The sequence below is a fragment of the Lynx rufus genome, unplaced genomic scaffold (genome assembly GCF_022079265.1).
Source record: "Lynx rufus isolate CCGP_SWC_20201006 ecotype Redwood Valley unplaced genomic scaffold, mLynRuf1.p SCAF_7, whole genome shotgun sequence".
NCBI lineage: Eukaryota > Metazoa > Chordata > Mammalia > Carnivora > Felidae > Lynx > Lynx rufus.
The window spans coordinates 119,927,738-119,944,666 of record NW_025814889.1 but is presented as its reverse complement, the minus strand read 5'-3'; the positions used below and the strand labels follow the sequence as shown (position 1 = coordinate 119,944,666).

General features: G+C 35.7%; 1 protein-coding gene across 5 annotated transcripts in view; it reads left to right on the top strand.

Moving 5' to 3' along the window:
• Positions 1 to 16,929, top strand: part of ANKS1B (ankyrin repeat and sterile alpha motif domain containing 1B) — a 1,075,523-nt gene that overhangs the window by 653,134 nt on the left and 405,460 nt on the right. The gene's annotated exons all lie outside the window — the stretch shown is intronic.

The following is a 16,929-nucleotide window of genomic DNA, read 5'->3' as shown; positions in this document are numbered from 1 at the left end:
AATGGTGATGTGGAAATTGGATACCTACATGCAAAAGAATGAAACTGGACTACTATCATTCAAAAATTAATGGATTAAAGACTTGAATATTAAGACCTGAAACTCCTAGAAGAAAACATAGATACTAAGCAACTTGATATTGGTCTTAATGATATTTTTTTGGATCTGACTCCAAAGGCAAGAGAAGAAAAAGCAAGAATAAACAGATGGGACTACAGCAGACTAAAAAGCTTCTGCATAGCAAAGGAGCCCACCAACAAAATGAAAGGCACACTCCTGAATGGGAGAAGATATTTGCAAATCATATATCCAATAAGAAATTAATATCAAAAATATATAAAGAACTCATATAACTCAATAACAGAAAACAAACTGTCTGTTAAAAAAAATGGGTAGAAGACCTGAATAGACATTTTCCCAAAGAAAACATACAGGTGGTCAACATACACATGAAAAGATGCTCAATATCACTAATCATCAGGGAAATGCAAATCAAAACCACAATGAGTATCACCTCACTCCTGTCACAATGGCTAGTATCAAAAAGACAAGAAATAGCAAGTGTTGGTGAGAATATGGAGAAAAGGGAAACCTTATACACTGTTGGTGGGAATGTAAGTTGGAGCTATTTCCACTATGGAAAACAGTATGGAGTTGCTCAAAAATTAAAAATAGAATTATCATATGATCCAGCAATTTTACTACTATGTATCTACCTGAAGAAGAAACCGCTAATTCAAAAAGATGCATGCACCCCTATGTTCATTGCAGCATTATTTACAATAGCCAAGATATGGAACCAACTTAAGTATCCACTGATAGATGAATGAATAAAGAATATGTGGTATATATACAATGGAATATAATTCAGCCGTAAAAACAAATGAAATCTTACTATTTGTGATGACATGGATAGATCTTCAGGGTATTAGGCTAAGAAAAATAAAACAGAGAAAGACAAATACTGTGTGACTTTATGTATATGTGGAATCTAAAAACCAAAACAAAACTCAGATTCAGACCCATAGATACAGAGAACAGATCAGTGGTTACCAGAGAGGAGGGAGCTAAGGTGAAGAGGACAAAATCGGTGAAGGGGATCAAGAAGTACAAACTTCCAGTTACAAAATAAGTCATAGGAATGTAATGTATAGCATGGAAAATATAGTCAATATTGATTAACTTTGTGTGATGACATATGGTAATTAGACATTGTGGTAACCATTTTACAATGTATACAAATGTCAAATCACTATGTTGTACACCTAAAACTCAGATAATATTGTAGGTCACTTACACCTCAAAATTAAAAAGATCAAACACAGTCTCTCAGGACTTCAGTTACTCATCTCTTAAAATGAGGGAACATAGGCCTTAAGATTCATAGGGGAGACTGTTATGGCTGGTTAAAGGCTTTAGAACATCAAACCCATTCCTTTTATTTGATAGATGAGGAAACTAAAGCCAGATAATTTAAGCAATTGGTCTGTGATTTCCTGACTCCTAATTCAGTTTTTTATAAATTATTACTTCAGGGGCCACAACTGAAGGACAGACTTCATCTGTCAAAGTTACCAGCCAGCAAATCCTAATAACCCAAGTTGTAAGCATGATTTAAAATAATAAAATTCTAAAGTCAATCCTCAGTTATAAAAGGTCCCAGGACCATGGATTGTGGAAAATCAAATATTCTTAAAAGAAAAAACAGTGGACATCTAGGAGATTTTTCTTTTTTCTTTCCAGTGGTATTTTATCAGTGAGGAATCATAAACCCATAGAGGTCAGGTAATTTGTCCAGAGTTAACACAGCTAAGAAATTTCAGAGCCACACTTAAACCCAGTTCTTCTGCCTTCTAATCAAGAGTTCTTACCATTTTATCCCTTCCTCTTAGAGCAACTGATTTTAAAAAGAGGAAAAAGATGGTAGCTGTAGAATATGTTTGAGATTTCATTGCCTTGGCAACGGCATATCAAATTCAAGCACTGTGAGTCACCTGGTAATCTAAACCCCTGAAATGTCTTTGCTTTTAGGTTTTAGAAGGGAAAACTGTCAAATACAGGCATACAGCTCACTACAAAGTACTTAAAAGGAAGAGAGGCCAGTAAATGTAGGCATGTGCTTGAGTGATTCTCTGTTGCTATTATATTTATTTAGGGCTTTCAGGTGGCTGAAATCATTGTGTGTAAATCTTTTCCCATATAACACAAAACTAAAAGCTTGATCTATGGGAACGCAATGTAGTTTTAGGATGAAGACTACATTTACTCACCTCAAAATAACTCCCAGTGTTTGCCTCTGAGACCCATTGATTTATGTTATCTCTTGCTCTCTAACAGTTTGGATTTGTCACACTTAGCAAAGTAATTTGGTTTCCTACAGGTTTTATTCTGTTTTACAGAAGCAAGAGAACATTTTTGTGTTTGGTAGCACAAACACATGTCCTCAGAATTTTAGCCAGCATCCTTAGATGGATATGGATTTCTTTTTAGCCATATGCCCCCACCTGAAAGGTTTATGCTTTTAAACACTGGTATTACTTGAAAAGTTATGCCCAAGGCATATTGCTTCTTCGTTCCTAGCTAGGAATTGAAATACTTATAAAGCTTACTGCAAATTTACCAGGTCACTGAAATCAGAATTTATATCTCATATAAAGTAACTAAGAGAATTAGATTTATTTATTCAATCAACCATACAGTTTTATTAAGTCACTAATATGTGCTTTGCATTATTCAAAATAATTTGGTGACCCTGGATAGCACAAGATATACTCCTATGGTTGCAATTCTGTTTTACCAGTGTTACTGGGTACTTACATAGTGAAAGAAATCACATTAATAAGACTCAACACCTGCCTTCAGGATGTTCATAGTCTATCTGGGCAAACACTCTTAAAACAAATTCACAGACATTTTAATATGGCCTGATTAACATTTGGCAGTATGGTAAGTTCTGTGAAAGAGATAAATATAGGCTATGTTCTAGAAGTTTAGAAGCAAGGACCTAAGAGAATTTGAGACCATCAGGTAGGGCTCCCTGAAGGAGAGTAACCTGAGCTCAAGTTTGAGGAAGGAGAGATTTTGCCAGATGCCAAAAGGAAGGGAAAGTTCTCCCAAAAAAGTGACCAGGATTGTTAAAGGTGATTTCCAGAAAATAAGTACTGCTGGAACCACAAAGTGCAAATCAGGTAGGACCCTGATTATGAAGAATTAATGACACTTTGCTTTGCTAAGGAGGTAACACCTACCATTCTAACATTCTCTCCCAACCTGAATGTATAGTACAGGTTTACAGATTACTCAGTTCAAGGTAGTTGTAGTTGTTATATTAGAGGCCTCCACTGAACCATGCCTTTGAGTATTCACATCCCAGTGTGGTTCCCTCACCTTGAAGCTGGGTTGGCCCTAGGATTCTCACCAATAGAATGTGGTAGAATTGATGTGTTCTAGTTCCAAGGCTAAGCCTTAATATGTCTTAGGACTCTTGAGGGCTCTGAGGTGCTCTGTGAAGAAAGCCATCCAACCTGCAGAGAGACAAATGTAGACAGCACACAGGACACATAGAGAAAGAGAAGCCTGAGACCACAGGTAAACACAAGAAGCACAGTGATCCCCAGGGACACTAGCAGCTGAATACATCCACACCAATGACCTCCAGCAAGACCAGTATAAGAACTGCTTGGCTGAGCCTAGCCCATTTGTAACATAATGATGAAATAAAATGTTTATTGTTTTAATCCTATAAGATTTGGGGTTATTTGTTATATAGTAATAGATAACTGAAAACAAAGTGTATTTTAAAAGTCATATAAATACTATACACATTTAGTAGTATGAGAAATGTCTGTGTGCTAGAGAAATTATTACCCTCTCAATTACCATTTTAGTCTACCATTTTGTTAACAATTTAAGAATTTTTACCAGTTAAGGATTCAGTGTAGAATGGATTGCTTCCAAATTGCAAAGCAAGAGTGAACTAATTGCCTGATGTTTAAGTACTGAGGTGAGAGTTAATCATCATTTTAGTCACATGTACTTGCTTTATTAACAGAGAGATAGGGCTTTCCATTAAGTAGTCAGTGGGTGCACACATCCAAAGAACTGCAAAGGGATTATAGATGATAAATCACTGAAGTGAGTTCTGCATCACTTCCAGAGGATGAGCAGAAGGGGACTGACAGTGGTCATCTAAACTGACTGTGAGAATTAGGCACTTGTCCAATCAGATTGTCATTTGATGTATCCAGTTACACTGATAGTCTTAATCACTTTCAAGCAAAGTCAAAGCAGAGAGGGAGCAGAGTAAATCCAAAGAGAGGCTAGGGATTAACAGTCTATTGCCCAGTTGTCATAACTGTGAAGAAATATGCTGACCCTAAATTTATTTAGAATTAGAATTAGAAGAAGCCACTGATAATCTGTTGAGTTCTTACTATGCTATTATTTGTAATTGAAATTAAAATTTTTTCTTCTATGTTTGGCTCCTAGCAAATGCAGGTACATGGTACATGCATGATTGATATCAGTTGATTTGAGCAAATGAATGAATAATAAATGCATGGATGAATGAAGTTCAAAATTTTACAACCTTCCTATTCCACTCAGCAGTGTTTATTTAACCTTATAGTTCTTAGTAAGTACTTGTTTACTGAGTAATTGGAAATAGCCAGCCAAGTTATTGCCTTCAGATAAAAATTTTGGCATAAACTATAGGTAAAGCCTGCCTATCATCCTCTCTTTATCACAGACTTCATGTGATTTAACTATTCTAAATATTTGTTTTCCTTTGTTGAACCCTTTATCAAAGAAGACTATTTATTACTTGGCTTCTTTTGCAGCAAAGGAGAGAGGAGATACACACATGCAGAATTTATTATGCAAATTTTCTACACACTTGACAGATCACCGAAGTGAAAATACCTAAGTAATGGCATAACACTAAAATAACTTTATTTCTAAGGAGTAGGTCTCTGGGAAATATAATAAATTTATTCAACTTCTCCAGAAGTAAGCTTTCTTTAAAGAACTAAATCAATACTCATTATGATAGCTTGAATAAGAACACAGTATGTTCCTTATTAATCATTTTCAAACACATCCACCTACTAGTGAGTTAAGAGTATTTATTCAGTGCTTATGGGATACTTGACTGTATCTTCAGAGTTCCTAGTTTTTCTTTTCTACCAAAAAATAACATGTTGTAAAGACAGTCTGTCACTCTCATGGATTGTGAATACTTATTCCAGCTCTCTGTGTTCTTTAATCAATAACATCTTATCATATTTAGAATATGATAAAATTTTTATAGTGACCTACAGGACTCCACATGATCTGACTCCCACCTACGTCTCCTATCCATTTCCTACTGTTCTGCCTTTCTTTACTCTGCCCCACAACAAAGGCCTTGTTACTGTCTTCAGACTCACTAAGCTCACTGCCACATTGGGCCCTTAACATGCTGCTCCCACTTCCTACAACTCTTCCTCCAGGCAGCCCCATCGCTCAACTTACATTAAATGTCTTCTCAAATGGCACTTTGGGAGAGGCTGTCCCCTTCTAACTTTCTTTGTTAAGCAATAGCCCTTAACATTTTATGGGTCACAGACTCTTTTGAGAATCTGATGAAAGGTAAGAAATCTCAGAAAAATGTGTGATGGCATATAAAATTTTGCATATCATTTTGGGAGCTTTACTGACCACCTGAAGCCTTTTCATATACCTCTTTAGAATCTGTAGATTCGGGATTAAAACCCTAATCTAGAGGTAATACCAATAAATGTTCTGTTGCTACAAAGTTCAAAAACCAGCCCAGAAGAGGAACCAAGTAGCAATTCCCTGAGCTGTTAAGAGTCCTCACTTCTACAGACGTCACTTCTTCACCTGTTTTCTTCTGAGCATTTCCTAGCACCTTCATGCATTCAACAAATGCTTATTGGATGCATGGATGCTTTGGCTTGATGAAGAAAGAAAAAGAACAAAGACTTCTGCCCTTGTGGAGTTTATATTTATTGCCTGATCCTAAGTATTGTCTAGAATCTTCATTCTATTGTAAAATTGTGCCTCTTTTATTCTACAGTGACTTCCCTGAATTTAAACAACCTGAGGAGATAACACTAGGTCTTAGCTATACCCCATTTATTCCTGCTATCATCCCTGCAGAGGTCAGTAACTTCCCTACCTACACGCAGAACAAGGAAAAAAAATTACTTCTGATAAACACTTATAAAATTAAAGTACTAATGACATGATGACAAAAAAATAATAATTTGAAACCATTTTGCCATTCCTGCTTAGAAAGACTGAATTCTACTACATAGCTCTACTATTAAGTTTCAGGATATTAAAGATAACCACCTAGCCATTCTATTGAAACAGTTTTATAGCAAGGCTACAAAAATTCTCTCATTGACTTGGGAACGATGATTGCAATAAACCTTAGGCTAGGTATTTAGATTCATGTGAAAAAGTTTTTCAGAATCATAAATATTTTATCTAATTCAAAATTTACTTTATAAGAGGAAACATTTCAACTATAATGTGTTAGCTTCTCAGAACTGAATAAATTAAACTAGAATGCAAGTCTTCTTCTAATGTTTGTGCCCCATCCTGCCCTTCTGCAGAAACATCTCTCTTTAGAACTGAAGTGTTTCATTTAATTCCTCATCTTTAGGGCATTAACAAGAGTGCATCTGTGTTAACCCAACAACCAAGGGACACTTCTGGTCTGTGCCTGAACCAGTTCACTGCTTTCTGTTTCCACAGTTAGGTCTGTACTGTTCTTCCCTTGACCTTCATCACTCTCTTTCTCCTCCCCCTTCCCCTCCCTGCCTAAAACATCCTCTCTGATGCTTTAGATGAGATGACATCAAGGCATTTGTTCTGTGATGGTCACACTTAGAGCAGCAATCGTAGAGACAGACTGAGTATGTGTCTGTCCACAGACTGTTTAAAATAGGAAAAATAGGATGAGACACAGGAAAATCAGAACTGAAAGTTACCTGCTTTTATGCGTTCTCATTTTTTTTAGGAAAATAAAAAAGCCCAAAAGGTCTATTTCTCTCCTGAACCTTATCAAGAGAAAGACTGACTGTGTGTCATGCTTTTCTCATTTTCTGCAGTCACATTATGAATCTCACCATCTGTATGAGTCAGGTTTCTCCAGAGAAACAGAACCAGTAGAATATACTCACTATATATATATATACATATATATGTATATAGTGATGTTTTATATATTCTATATTTATTATTATATAGAATATGTAGTATATATAATATACATTCTATATTATCATACATGTACAGTTGACCCTTGAACAACATGGGTTTGAACTACACAGGTCCACAAATATGCAGAGTTTTTTTTGATACATACAATACATTGCTGTAAAGGTATCTTTTCTTTCTTATGATTTTCTTAATATTTTATTTTCTGTAGCTTATTTTATTGTAAGAATACTGTATATAATACATATAACATACAGAATACATGTTCATCGGTAAAGTATGTTATCGGTAAAGTTTCCAGTCAACAGTAGGCTATTAGCAGGTGTTTTTTTTTAACGTTTATTTATTTTTTGTGAAAGTGCAAGCCAGGAAGGAACAAAGAGAGGAGGACAGAAGATTCAAAGTGGGCTCTGCACTGACAGGCTGACAGCAGCAAGCCCAATGAGGGACTTGAATTTACCAACTGCGAGATCATGACCTGAACCAGAGTCACATGATAAACTGACAGCCACCCAGGTGCCCCAGCAGTTAAGTTTTTGAGGAGTCAAAGTTATATGTGAATTTTTGACTGTCTGGGGGACCAAAACCCTAACCCCCACATTCTTCAAATGCCACATATATATACACATACATACATATGTAGTAGAGTACGTAACATATATAGTGAAGTAGGATGGGTGGATGGATAGTTAGATAGATAGGTAGATAGATGATAGATAGATAGATAGATAGATAGATAGACAGACAGATAGATAGATAGCTTTATTATAAGGGAAGAATTGACTCACACAATTATGGAGGCTGAGAAGTTCAAGAGCTGTAGTTGACAAACAAGAGACCTAGGAGAGTTGATGTGTAGTTTCCAATATGAGTCCAAAGGCAGCAGATTTGAGGCCCCAAAACAGCCAATGTTTCAGTCTAAATCCGAAGGTCGTAAAAGACCTTGAATGTCCCACTCAATAGTCAGGCAGGAGTTCCCTCTTAGACTTTTTGTTTTATTCAAGTCTTGAGTTGATTGGATGAGGTCCACCCACATTAGGAAGGAAAATGTGCTTTATTCAGTCTATTATTAATCCCACCTAGAAACATCCTCAAAGACACACCTAGAATGTTTGGTCTGAGTAATGCCTGGGCACCTTGTGGCCAAGTCAAATTGACACATAAAATTAACCATCACACCATCCAACTTCATGCTTCAGTGGCAGAAAAGAATCTGGAGACAAGGGAAGATGTGATCGGTTCTTGCCACTGACCACTGAGAATTGGCAGTGGAGTGTCAAAGCTGGCACTTTTTTTTTTTAGTATAAAATCCAGAAGAAATAGATATGCCCTGTAATCTTTCTTCTGCTCTGAGACCGTTCAGTTCAATGGTTTGGAAACCTAAGGCTGGTGGTAAAAGGATAATCACATTTTTTTAATCTGTAGGTAACAACATAAGGAAGTGCTTTATGGTGACTACTGTCTTTATGTTCTCTGTTGCAAGTGGTATAGTAGTTGTCTGTTGCTATGTTAACAAACTATCCCAAAACTTAGTGGCTGAAAACAATAGGCTTTTATTATCTCTCACAGCTTCTGGAGATCAGGAATTATGGAGCCATTCAGCTGCGTAATTATTGTCCAGGTCTCTCATGAGGTTGCAGTCAAGAAATTGGCTAGGCAAGCAGTCATCTGAGAGTTGGACTGGGGTTGGGAGATCAGCTTCCATACAGCTGCAGTTTGGTTCCAGTTGCTGCTGGGAGGTCTCAGTCCTTCTGTAATTGGCTCCTCCACAAGACTGCTTGAGCATCCTCATGACATGAAGCTCTTGCCCAAGAATGAGCTATTCAACAGCATTGGGTGGAAGCAGGAATGTCATTTATGATCTAGCCCGAGAAGCTCTACATTGTCACTTTGACAAAGTCCTTTTGTCACATAGGTTAGCCCTATTTAGTCTTGGAGGGGATACCCAAGGCACTGAATTGCAGGAGGCAAGAATCATTTGGGGGCCATCTTGCAGGCTACCTCTACATAAATGTATTGGCCAGATTCTAGGACACAACATTAGATATTATTAATTAATGCCATTAAAGACCACATTTCCCAAGTTCATTGATATATGGATTCTATCCAAAGCTTTGCTACATCAAAAAAGATTAATTATAACCAATTTCTTACCCCTAACTTTATTAGTTCAGCCACTGACATAGGAGGATTGTAGTAAGTAATTAAGACAAAATTTTCTTGTAATAAAAATGTGCCTTCTGTCTTCAATGTATTTGAAAACTTTGCTAGTATTGATTGATTTCCAGCATGTTTATGGTGATGGAAGTTAAATCTAGAATGCTGTCTTAATTTTCTCTTTTTACAATACATTGGACATTTTCTAGTTTCCAACTCTTTTGCATGCCTATGTAAATTTCAAAGTAATCAATGCAGTGACTTTTCATGCATTCTCCAACAGTTATTAAAATTTACTATGTACCCAACATTGTTTGACCTGTAGTATCCATTGAGGCAAGGTTAAAGTCCCTGGCCTAAAAGAAATTTATAGTACCATGGAAGAGATACATCTATTCTAAGACAATTTCAATACAGTATGGTTAATAATGTAGTAGAAGTATGCACAGAGTACTGTGTGGCCATAGGGAAGAAGAACTCATATCTTCCCAGGGGCTGATACTAAAGAAGGCTTCAGAGAGAGGATAACACCTGAGTTATACTTTGAACATTGCTAGGAATTCACCAAATGGACTGGGTTTGGATGAGATGGTTCAGTAGGGAAGACACTTTGCATGAAATGACCAGATATGCAAAAGCAAGAAAGTGATGGAATTCAGGACACACTATTCCAAATGGTAGTGCCTTGGCATATTGAATATTTTAAGCTGAGTTTGAGAAAACAACAGAAGTAGGAAGGTCACTGACCTTCTCCCCTCTCACCTTTCTTCTCTGGAACAAGTCATATACCCTCTGGGTATAAGGAGCATCTTAACCTCTGAAGACAAAGGGATATCAAAAAAAATTCCTAACAAATAGGCCTCACTAAATTTCCCCCAGGTTACTACAACTACTACATAACCCTTGATCTATCATATTTCTCCACAACTGTGCACAGGTCTGTTTCTTTGGGTCTTCATTTCCTTATGAAGGCTCCTGTGTCATATAAAATGTATGTTAGATAAACTTTTATGCCCTTCTCCTGTTAATTTTCACTTTGCCAATTTTCAAACCCTGCCATGGACCCTGAGACAGTCAAAGAAAACTTCTTACTCCTCTACCAGAGCTTGATATAGTATGACCTATGTATTAGTTTTCTATAATGCTATAACAAATTACGATAAACGTGGTAGCTTAAACAATATAAATCTATTCTCTTCCTATTAGGTCCAAAGTCTGACACAGTTCTCACTGGGCTAAATCAAAATGTCAGTAGGACTGCATTACTTTCTGGAGGCTCTAGGGAAGACTCCATTTACCTACATTTTCCAGCTTCTAGAGGCCACCCACATTCTCTGTGGTTTGTGGTCCTCTCCCCTCATCTTCAAAGCCAGCAATTGTGGGGCAGATCTTTCCCACACTGACATCTCTTTATTTCTCTGATGTGGGAAAAATTCTCTGCTTTTCAGGACTTCTCAGGACTTCTGTGATTATATTGGGCCAAGCTGTATAATCCAGGATAATGTCCCCGTCTCAAGATCCTTAAACTTAATCATATCTGCAGCATTCTTTCTGTCCTGTAAGGTAACATATTCAGAGATTCCAAGGATTAGGGTATAGGTAACTTTGGGGGCCACTATTCTGCCTAGTATAGCCTATTTAGAAAAGAGCCAGAAGTGCAGCATAGATAGACTGTAGAGTTCTTGGGAGTAAATGGCAAAAGATTAGGCTAGAAAAGTAGGCAGCAGCAGCCAGCCCAAGAAAATCCAAGAGTGCTAAGCTAAGGGGACTAAATATTACCTTGTGTAGGAGATATTTATGTTTTCATTTGCCCAGCTTTCCTCACCCCTTTCTCTTACTAATAGAGTCCCTGTTTTCCTTTGTAAAACTTCCCCTTGGGCATACCACATACTGTGGTTTTGATCAGGCTGCCAATCATAGTATATTACCCTCTATCCATGGAATTGCATGTGGAACTCAGGCCTGCCTTCTTGGCCTTTGTGTAGACACAATAAACTAAAGACCTTGCCTTGGATGTCATGGATACTGGGAGAGCAAGTATCTCTCTTGGCTTTGAGGTTGCCAGCTGGGATGATGTAAAAGCTTGCAATTATCTGTGGCCTTGCCCTTTCATCCCAGTCACTGAGAGGAAGCTCATCTGCTTGTAAGAGATGCAACTACCTAAGAGACAAACAGAAGCAAAAGATGGAAATCTGATTTAAATTCCTGGACTTGAAACTTTCCTTTTCTTTTCAATGGGTGACTTGCAGCTGAGAGTCCTGAGTAACTTACCTTACATGCTGTGAGAGCTCTAAAAGGGGGGAAAGAGATGTGGCCAGGTTTGCAAAGAACAGAATAACGTGTGGTAAAGACAGCCATTAAATCTTCCATGTAGCAGCTGATATGTGGTTCAGTTACAGCAGACAAGCCATGGGAGCAGAGAATTCTAGTATGGGGTAGCCAACAATGTCAAATGTTTCAGAGAACAAAAGCAAAAAGCAACCATATGATTTGGCAAAGTGGTGATTATTGGCATCCTTAACCAGAGTTACTTAAATGGGCTAATAGGAGTTGAACTGTAGGAGGTTGAGGAGTTAATGCATTAAACAATATTTTTATTGCTATGTTTGATTATACAAGTAAATAATTTTAAATGTAGAATATCCAACAAATGTGTAAATAAAGAAAATAAAAATCACCAATAACCTCATTAGAAATAACTACTGTGGATTTGATCCTTCCCTTCCAGACAGTAATATGATTCTGCATATATTGCTTATTATTATATTGTTAACAGTTCCTCTTGTCATTAAATATCATTGAAAACATGACTTATATTGGTTGTGCATTATACCATCGTATGTGGATGGTCAATTCTTTAGATATCTTTGAGTATATATTACAAAATCATAATAGTAAATTATGTTAGGATAACTTTGTAAAAAGATTGCCCATTTTTGTACCTTAAATTTGTATCCCCCAATCAATGTGCTAGTAACTCTATTTCAAGTTCATCTTTATTTTAAGGAGGATTTTTTGAAATTACCAATTGCATGTGCATCTTTACTATCACGAGCAATTGGCTTTCCCTCTCCCTCTACTGAAGGAGCAAAGTATGTCATTTAGCTTTCTTTTGTTCCTGAAATAGTAAAAGAATTCTTTTTTTCTGTTTCCTTTTATGTCTCTTAGATGTGGCATCCTGTTTCCTACTGAGCTTTTTTGACCCAACTCCTACAAGCTTTTGCTATTTCTCTGTGATCTCCTCAGGAATTTGCCCTACATTCTATGGCATTTCCATTTGTGCTTCATCTCCCTGTTAAGTTCTTTCTTAAGTAACTTTTATAATCCTTGCCAATTTTTTCTCATTGCAAATATAACAGATTGTGCTGCTGCTGCACTTTTGGAAATGTTTTGCTTGATCCAGTCAAAAACAGCGTTTTTCGTGTCAACATTTGACACTATGACATTCAGTTATTAGAAGTTCATGTTTAAAATCACCAAAAGGTAGATGCTCAGAAGAGTTTTATATATATGAGGAAACTAATATTGTTTTTGTTGTGGTATTAGAGTTCCACAACTTGTCTGACTAAATGCTGTATCTATGAGAAGCATACAATTAATAAAAGCAGGAAAATAGAAAATTATTGGCAAATTACAGGTCATGATTCCACCATTTAATATGTTTCCTTAGCCAACTAGGAATTTGCTAATATAGTAAAGATATTTAAATAAAATGCTTCAATTAAAGCATTTAGGGAACAAAGTATGACATCATTTTATTTCATGCCACTTTTTCCCTAAAAGGTTAAAAATCATGTTTCAAAGTTTCTCTTATAGTTTTACCAACATGACTTTTTTTAAAGTTTATTTATTTATTTTAAGAGAAAGAGAGTGAGAGAGCATGGGGGAGGGGCAGAGAGAGAGAGAATCCCAAGTAGGCTGCACACTGTCAATAAGGAGGCTGATGTGAGATGTGAACTGTGAGATCATGACCTGAGCCGAAATTGAGTCAGACGCTTAACCTACTGAGCCACCCAGGCGCCCCTTCAACACAACTGCTTTTTTTTTTAAGTTTATATATTTATATTGAGAGGGAGAGAGAGAGTGGGGCAGAGGCAGAGAGATGGGGACATGGGATCCAAAGTGGGCTCTGTGCTGACAGCAGAGAATCCTGATGTGGGACTTGAAACCATGAACTATGAGATCATGACCTGAGCCGAAGTCAGACGTCTTCAACCAATTGAGCCACCCATGCGCCCCCAACATGACTTTTTAAAAAGTTTATTTATGGGAAATTTCAAACATATACAAAAGTAAAGAGAATAATATTATGAACACTCATGTACCCATCACTTAGCTTAAAAGCCTATCCAATACATGACCAATCTTGTTTTCCTCTATACCAACCATTCACTCCCTATAAATACCCAGAATTATTTTGAAGAAAATTTCAGAGATTGTATCATCTTATCTGCTATTACGGTATGTATAACTCTGAAAGAGGACTTAAAATATAACAAAAATACCATTACCACACCTAAAGAAAAATAAAAAAATAATTCCTTAACATAATCCAAGACCCACTTGATGTTTCAAAATCCCCACTTGTCTCAGTTTATTTTTTAATCTTTGGTTGTTTGAATCAGGTTGCTGAGGATATAAATATATTACAAGTGATTGATAGGTCTCTTAAGACTCTTTTAATATATAAGTTCACACTACATTTCTTTTTATTTTGTTCCTTGGAATTTATTTGTTGATAAATAAAAGGCGTCTCTCAACATGAAACTCAATTTTTAAAATAATTAAATCCCTTTAGTTTAAACTAAAGGCAATGCCATAATAAACTGTGTGAAGGAAAGTGTGGAGTCTCTTCACTTCTGAAATCCTAGCATCTAGCACACTGATGAGCCATTTGAGGTCATCAGAAAATGGTCTAAACTCATTTCTGTTGAGTGTAAAATTCACTCACTCATTCATTCATTCATTAAACAAATATTTATCGAGGATTTGCTTTATGTTAAACCAAAAATGTATTTCTGTGTTTAAGCAATATAGACATCAGTTTCAAATGTAGCTAAAGTCAGTCTTCAAATGGGTATAAGATATATTTTTATGAATAGATATATTCTGGTTAAACTTATCTTTAAAAAAATTATTATATCACATACAGAGCCTGAAATAAATAATAAATGGAAAATCTGTCTTCTTACACTGGTTTTCCGGAGATTCACTGGCTGAATAGAGAGAACTTGAAGAAAGTCAGAAGAGTAATTTTTTCATCTACTATGTACTAAGTATCTACAGTTATTATGTACAAGTATTAAACATATTGAAGATATTTATAATTTATTCTAGGTATAAGATAAGCAATGAGAACCAAAGGAAAAGTAAAATCTGAAGAACTAAGGAAGACATATATGAATTTGATGACAAATTGTCTAAAAGATAAAAGATAGGAAAGAGTAAGGGTTAATTTCAAAGTTTCTAGCTTTCAATATTAAGAGTGGAGTAGTATATGCAATTATTATGTAAAGTAACATGTAAAAACCTTACCAAATATTGCACCCCAATCCTGTTTATTATGTTGCGTAATGAAAACAAGTCAGAAAACTTTTTAATGATTTTGAAGAATAGAACTATTAGAATAATTTGGTAATCTTTTATATAATAGTCACTATAATCTGTAGCCATATAATTTAAGCAGATGCAATTTTATACACAGATGGTTTATGTCACACTTTAGTTTGGGTAAAATATATTTAAATACATTTTCCAATTATTTAAAATGTGATATTACAAGCACTCCTTTCTAGCATGCCTTGTGCAGTGGTTAATCTTTTGTTATTGGAAATGAGCCCATTTATATTTGTAAAATGCTAAAGAAAGAAATAATTATGCACCCAACTCTGGTTTTTAGGAACAGATTTTGTAGCTTTAATAATGTATTGAATAGGACTGAACATATCTTCTTGATAATACAAATTTGTTAATTAGAACGAATCATAAATAATTGAATTGATGGGCTGCCAACAGCTTAATGGCCTGGAGAAATAGACTCTCACTAGATAATCTATATATCTTATTGAGTTATTGAACCCCTCCTTCAAAATACTTCAAAGATAGTAGGAAAATCATAGAAGGAAAATTTCAAGCCATTTTAGGATTTTTAACCATAAAATTCCTATCAAAGTCGATGGATGTTCCTCAGAATCACTGAGTACCATCTCAAATGTCTACTGTTGCTATGATCTTGTTATATAACATTCCCTTTGCTCCCAATAGAACATGAGCCAATTTAAAAATGTATAAAATAATTAACATTATCAATATTATCATCATGAGCGACATCTTCTTTGTGATAAAATGTCAGTTTTAGTTCATCATATTCATTTCTTTGAGGCTTAACATACACTATATATTATATAACATATAATATATAATATTAAAAAATAATATATTATTTTTGAGCTCTGTTTTTATTGCACATTAAAAATTTTTAATTTTTTTATTTGGTCATAATTGACACACAATGTTACATTAGTTTTAGGTGTACAATGTAGTGATTCAACTTCTCTGTATGTTATGCTATGCTTACCACAAGTGTAGCTGCCATCCATCACCATATAATGCCATTACATTATTGTACATATTTTAAAATGACATAATACCTAGGGTCCTTATGAAGAATCAAAGTCAATGACTTCCTTTTTTCTAAACCAACAGTCTTAGTGATGCTATGATGCATTATGTGTCACTGGTCCCATTCTGTTGCAGTTGTTGACAGGTCACACGTCAGGTCACAACTACATATTAGGCATACTACTTACTACTCCTTCTCTTCTATATGATGGTTTTTATTAAAAATATAGTCACTGTACTTTATATCTACTTAGTACTCTTAAGCTGTTCAATTTATAAAATATATGTGTATTAAAAAGTATGTACCAACTACTATGTTGGCTACTATGTAAGCACTTTACATGAATTATCTCCATTTAAATGCAAAACAGTGCTGTGATATAGCATGATTTTTAGCCTTCATCTCCAAGAAAAGGAGCCCAAGGCCCAGGATGGCTAAGTAATTTGACTAAGTTCACACACCTAGTAAGTGGCAGAAGAGATTCAGGTTTGTCTAATTTCATTCTTCCAGTTATTCTCTTATGAAAAAAATTTTTATTAAGGACACACTGTATGGAATGCTTTGCAGTAAGTCTTGATGGAATTAGAGAGGTGAAATCTCAGAACCCTGAATCTTAACATGATTACTCTGTTGTCTCCTGGTGTTCCTCCCAGTAATACTTTATTTTTTTTAATTCTTTTTTTTTTAATGTTTATTTATTTTGAGAGAGAGCAAGCATAAGCAGGGGAGGGCAGAAAGAGGAGAGACAGAATCCCAAGCAGCCTCCACTCTGTCAGCATAAAGCCTGATGTGAGGCTTGATCTCACGAACCATGAGATCATGACCTGAACCAAAATCAAGAGTTGGACACTTAACCAAGGGAGCCCATCCAGGTACCTCATTATATATTTAATTTTCCATTGACTGTTGCCATTAACTTCCTT